We start from the raw sequence: 6404 nt of genomic DNA, 5'->3' as shown, positions 1-6404 counted from the left end.
CGAGCACAAATCAAACAGAGGATGACCAGCACAGGAGAGCAGACTGGTCCAGCCACACAGTCCATGCACTGACTCTGGCCTGGGGAAGGTGATAATGAAGACACAAGGCAAACAAGACACTTCCTTCCTGATATTTTATTCATTCATCAAACAATATTACACATTCCCACCGATGCAGGCAGTGGGAATTTTGCAGGGCTGATTAAAGGCGATTGGAAGGGAAGAAGCAAAGTAAATTCTTTGCTAAGCAGCAGTTTTTTATTTTAGCTAGGTTTGTAAATTTTTACTTGTTTTAGGTTAACAAGGTTCTGTAGCAGCTCAGAATGCAGTGCAAGTCCTGTCTAAAGAGGTGGTGGAGGCAAGAAATCCTTCACTTTATTCTTGACTGTCTAGGGTTCAGAAAAAGTCAAAATGCCATGTTTTTAAAAATAATAGTAACAATGACAAAAAAGTTGTGTCCTGTTCTATTTGAGGATTGCACACAGGCTGACAGAGAGGACTTCTGCATATCACAGCAGAGGTTTTTGGGGGTTTCTTGGGAAAATTCCTCCTGTGTCTGCTGGGACAAACCATGCCATCTTCTAACCCTAGGAGAGCTCCAGTGGATATTGTGGGTCAGGTCTGGATGTTGTTGCATTGCCAAGCAAGTCCTGAGGGACTTGTCCCTGCTGCACCCAAGGTGGGGCAGGACATTTTAACCAGGCCTTTCTTGACCTGGATTGGGCAGCTGGCCGCTCCTGGAGCAGCAAGGAAATGGTCATTTAAAAGGACATCCCTCTTTACCAGGCTGTGTTCAGGAGGGGGTGACACCTCGGGCTGCCTGGGGGCAAACACACCTCCCCATTTACCTGTGACCCAGCTGAGATTGTGCTTGGCTCCCTATCACATCTCAGGGCCAGCAGCTCAGGGGGGCTGTGGGATGAGGATTTTTCAACTCAGAGTTGCTTTTCGTTCACCTCTCTCAAAGGGGCTGTGGGAGCCTTGTCCCCCCTGGAATTCATGGACTGGTGGGCACAGCTGCATTCGTGGGAGGAGAACGTGCATGGAGAACCAAGGGCAAAGATGAAGGCAGGATTCAAGCCTTCCCTTCCCTCCACGTGTGCTGCTCCAGCATCGAGGAGATGTCATGGTGGGAGCTCATCCCAGCTCTGGAAGAGATTTTGGGGGTCTCCAAGATGATCTTGATTCATGCTGTGGATCCAAATCATCCCTTAGCCAGAGATCAGCTTGTGGGTGAGTGTTAAAAGAGACTCTTGTGTTGATAATATCAGCTGGAATCTGTGGTTGTGTGGCCTCAGATATTCTGAGTTTTCAGGGATTGGGGTACAACAAGTGTTGGGAAGTGGTGGGAGAGGAGGAATCAGCTGCTTGTGGATATTCCTCCCACCAAGCCAGTTGCAAATGGGCCATCTCAATGTCACATTGTTGATAAAAAGGATTAGAGATTTCCCTTGTTTTAGACATCTACAACCTGGGTGAGGTCTTAGTTCATATGGTTGGGGAAAAATCTGAAACTATAAAATGCAGACCTTAGAAAATACTCAAAGAGTCCTACAGTTGTTTTAAAAAGAAAAACAACAACAACAACAACAAAACAAAAAAAAACCCAACCAAAAAAAACCAAAAACAAAAAACAAAAAACAAACAAACAAAAAAACCCAAAACAAAACAAAAAAAAAACCAAAAAAAAACCTCCCCCCAAAAAACAGAAAAGAAATCCCAAAGGGGAATCTATGGTTCCAGAGAAGGGAGAAATTGAGGGCAGATGAGCAGAGCAGTGATGTGTTGGGTATTTTGGTATTTTGGGTATTTTTAGGTGTTGGGGGGTGACATCCCTGGGTGACCCTTCAGTCTCTGGCAGGCAGGGAGCTCTGCTCCTTTGTTTCTGCTCCTTCTCAAACTGACCCTCCACATTTTGCAAAAAGCCCTGAAGTAATTGTTGCAGAGTTAATCATGTTCCTAATTCCACGTTCATGGATCTCGTCATGTACAACCTTTTCATCACCAGACTCCCTTCCCAATCTTCTTCTTCCTTACGGCCAAGTGCTCCTATCATTGTTTTTTACACATTCATTTTCCCTCTTTCATTTTTCCTTTTATGTCTGCATTGCTTTGGTTTTCATGCTGCCCTTCACTATTGCTCAGCCCTCTTCATTCCAATCTGGACATTTTCCCCTCTTCTTCTTCCTGGGATCCCCAACAGGACCTGGAAGGAGTAACTGCAGAGAACCTGCCATGCTCTGCTGCTCCTTTTGCTGTGCAAGAGAAGAGCTCTGAGAGTGAGAACCCTTTCAGCTCTGCCCACAATGCAGGCAGCACATTTCCCACGTGGGAAATGAGCACAGCTCTGCTCAGACCTCCACCACAGGAGCTACAGATGGTGACCGGTGTTACCTCAAGCCTGGGGCAGTTTGTAGTTTCTAATTCACAGAATTACAGAATGGTTTGTGCTGGCAGGGACCTTAAAGCCCATCCCATTTCACCCCATTCCATGGGCAGGGACACCTCCCACAATCCCAGGTTGCTCCAAGCCCCATTCAGCCTGGCCTTGGACACTGCCAGGGATCCAGGGGCAGCCACAGCTTCTGTGGGCAATGAGTCTCTCCTTCCTCTTTCTCAGCACTTTCTTCCACTCCTGGCTTTTCTGTTTCCTCTGGCTCCTCCTGCAAACTCTGCCTCTCCTCTTTCTCCTCCACCACTTGCATCCTGCCACTTTCTGGCCTCTAGGACATCAGTTTCAATTTGTTTGCGCTGCCTGATTTTTACTGTGATCTTCCAAGCTCCAGCATGCTCCAGAGCAAAGTACAGAGGATCTAAGCAAGGCCAGGAAAGCACCTGCATTACCACAAACACAATTTATTATGTAGCAATGGTGTCTCACAGCTAATACACAGCAGCCACACCTGTCCCTGCTCATTGCAGGGCAGTTGGAGCAGATGACCTTTAAAGGTTCCTTCCAACTCAATTTATTCCATGATCCTGTGACCCCCAAAAGGCACTCTGCTTTCGAAAATCAGTGGCCAATATATCTACAGTGATACAAATGTGAGAGCCTGCTCCATAAAGAGACAAATGTCCAGAGAGGAGTTTCTGGGGTGTGACTGGGGGTCCCTTGCCCCGTGTCTGACTCATTCCCTCTGGTCCTGGACATCAGGGGGGCACCCTGGTGATGCAAAGTCACCCTGGGCACAGGTGAGGGTGCCCTGACAAGGGCTGGGACAGCAGGAAGGTGCCTGCATTGCCTCTGACCACGTCCCTACATGTGGATTAAGGATATTTGTGCCGCTTTTTCTGTGCCTGGGACATGAACCAAGAACCTCTTTAGGATGAGAATGGAAGTGGCAGAGTTTGTTTAGCCAAGCTGTGAGTATTTTGGGGTATTTCTGTGCTGCCTTATCACCTCAAAAAGAGGCAGAAAGCTTAAAATGCTCAATATTTAGAAAAGCTTGTTTCATCTCTCTTGTCTTATGTTATTGGTGTGGAATATTCCCTTCTTAAGCACACTGCAATAATATTAGATAATTACTTAGCTCATTTTTCTATATGGGTTTTAGTAATTCATAATTGTCTCAGAGCTGAGGAAATGTTTCCTTTAAGAAGGTTAAACAAAGAGTTTATTGACATTAGTGAAGATTGGTTAAAGAAAACATTATTAAATAAAAGGAGCTTTATTTAAACACTAAATTAATCATTTAAAGGCAAATTAGAGGTCGTAACTCCTCCTAAATAAATAATGTTAAACAATAATTAGATATCCATTTTAGATTACAGGCAAGCACTTGGGTTCAGTGGGCTGAAAAACAAGTTTCTTCTCATCTCTTCAAATTTGTTCAATATACATAATTAAAGCGAATCACTGCCCCGCTTAAATTTCCCATTCCGAGATTAAAAAAAGATTCCGTTTGTAACTGTGTGTCATATTCGCCATTAGATGATAAAACATCTTTAAAGCTCCACTTTCATGTAAACAGAATAAAAGATGAGAGCATCCGGAGAGATCCCCGGCAGTGGAAATCGATTCTCCTAAGCTACTGGTTACAGTTATCAATCTTATCAAACAGGCCGGTGCATGAGTGCCCTCAGCCACTTTGATTTGTATGATCTCCCTTTGCCAGAGTTAACCTTCCCCACGTTCCAGCCTGAGCAAGAGGCACTATCTGGGCTATAATTACCCTCCCTTTCATTAGCGCTCTTACTCATCTCTTAAGTGCGAGATAAAATTAAAGAAAACCCTTTTCCCCTCTCGCTTCGTCACGCCTTTTTTTTTTTTTTTTAATTATTATTTTATTTCACTTTTAATTTTTTATTTTTTTGGTAGGCTCTGAGCAGCCTCATTTCTGCTTTCCCATGAACGCCAGCCAACCTTCCCCCTTCTCATCCCCCCCTTTCAAAGAGGGATTCGGGACGGGGAGCCACAAACCCAGCACCCCACGTCTCACCACCGCTGCGTTTGCATTAAACCTCCTCAAAATGACGACGGCTGCTGGGAGCTGACAGGGACCACACCACCACCAACCAACCACCACCCTCCAGAACCTTCCGTGGGCCCTGCTGGCCCCTTTTGCTGCACAAAAAGCACCGGGAGTTTTTGCTGGCCGCGTTGAGGAGTTGGATTAATGAAAGCTGACGTTGGCGCTGATAAATAATGACACCACCGAAAGCAACCTCGGCGGTGGATGGCAACATCAAAAAGCCCAGCAGATTTCACTCTCTATTAAGGGATTGTCCTGCAAAGAAGCAGCAATGGTGGCGGGGGGAAAAGCTGGATGCTCTGGCAGGATTTGACACAAATCTGCCATCCGTGGGTCAGGGTTTTTTGCACCCTGCTCTTGCCTTTGCCACGTTTGATTTTAGGCTGGTGCTGGCGCTGTGTGAGGGAATATCGCCCTGCTAATTGCCACCCCTAATTGCACCCCCCTCGTTAGCTTTGCCTCCAGTTGTTTCCCACACCTCTGCCTGGCACCCAGGCTCCTGCTCAGCCCTTCTGCATTACCATCGCTAAGGTGAATACAACTTTCACCTGGATCTAAATAAATATTTCACCCATTTTCTTGCCGCTTCCTGTTCTCTCATTTTAAAATGAAAGTGGCTGATGCTGGAGATGTTTTTAACCCCTGCAAATGTTATCTCACACCTCACACAGATCTTCAGGGTCCGCAGCAGTGGCAGGGATCACAGATTTCCTCTAAATCCATGTTCTAGGAAGAATAACCAGGAAAAGTTGTTTTGCACAACCCTGCTATCTCTCATTAGCTAGCGAACACAAAGAAATGGAACAAGACTTTTCTGATTATTTTGGTGGGGGTTTTTTTCCCCCCCTAACTACTGAATTTACACACAAAAAAGAAAGGCACTTTGTATTTAAGGTTAATCAAGTTTCAGTACAATTTTTTACAAACTGGAATCACACTAATCTTTTTTTTCTTGCTCTAATGTGTGGCTGTTGAAATCCTTAGCTGTGATAAATTAAGCTACTTATTAATCTAATTATCGTACATTCATCCTAGAAACTTTCATGTGACTTGAAAAGGCTATTCAACCTTTTCCCTCCCCTCCTAGAAAGGGCTCAACCTTGCACCAATTAAGATCATTCTGAAGTAATGCTTTAAAAAAGCTTTCTTTAATCACCCAGTGGAACATGGGCTCATGGTAAGCAAACTAAAAGCTGTGAGAAAAGTTTACCTTACCTTTCAGTCTGGATATTTTTGAGCTGGAAGAGGATGGTCTAATTGTGGTGTTCCTCCCTTCCTCCTCTTCTCTGCTCTCCTAAATAAATCTATGAAATTATTTAGCAAAAGAAGTTGTGGCTGACACCGGTGGATTTTTTTCTGAGTGTAGCAAAGGACAAGATGGGAAGATTTATTTGAACAAAACACAAGTCTAATTCAGTATTGGGTTAATTGGAAGTTTTTGACTCCCAGAATATATATTAACCATCCAGATTTCATAGATACTGCTTTGTTTCAAAGCCTTATCTATCGACAGGAAAACATCCCAATTCCAAAAGTACCCCAGGGATTAAGAAAAGGAGAAATAAAACCCCAAGTACCGAGAAGAAATAGGTTGCAAGTGTCTCCTATCTTAAACATCCATTCATCGCCAAACGGTTTTGTTACTTTTTCTTAATAACCACATAAATGGAGCTATTTTATATTCAAATTAAACTAGGTATTAATTTGAATGCAAAGCAGCTCAGTTTGTGCCGTTTCAATGACAGGTTTACCCCCAGACAGAATTTATGAACAGCCCGATGTGGGGGAAGTCAGCTCCTGCTCCTCACCCCCTCTCCGTGCCTAGCAAACTTGCTAACTGTGAATAGTTTTTGAAGTGAAGATTAAAAGAGTGGAATTATAAAGTATAATTACATTTTATTGAAACTCTAGAAATCAGAAAAAAATTCAGCA

General features: G+C 44.1%; 1 long non-coding RNA gene across 1 annotated transcript in view; it reads left to right on the top strand.

Annotated features, from left to right (window-relative positions):
- Positions 1–978: 978 nt before the first annotated feature.
- The window catches only part of LOC115949497, a 51564-nt gene continuing 46138 nt past the window's right edge, over positions 979–6404 (top strand). Inside the window, exon 1 of the long non-coding RNA XR_004082944.1 lies at positions 979–1233. This is a non-coding gene — a long non-coding RNA (uncharacterized LOC115949497). The remainder of the gene's footprint in view (positions 1234–6404) is intronic.

This window comes from Geospiza fortis, unplaced genomic scaffold (assembly GCF_000277835.1).
Source record: "Geospiza fortis unplaced genomic scaffold, GeoFor_1.0 scaffold23, whole genome shotgun sequence".
Classification (NCBI taxonomy): domain Eukaryota; kingdom Metazoa; phylum Chordata; class Aves; order Passeriformes; family Thraupidae; genus Geospiza; species Geospiza fortis.
Note: the sequence above shows the minus strand (reverse complement) of the source record. Positions and strands in the feature narration are given on the sequence as shown.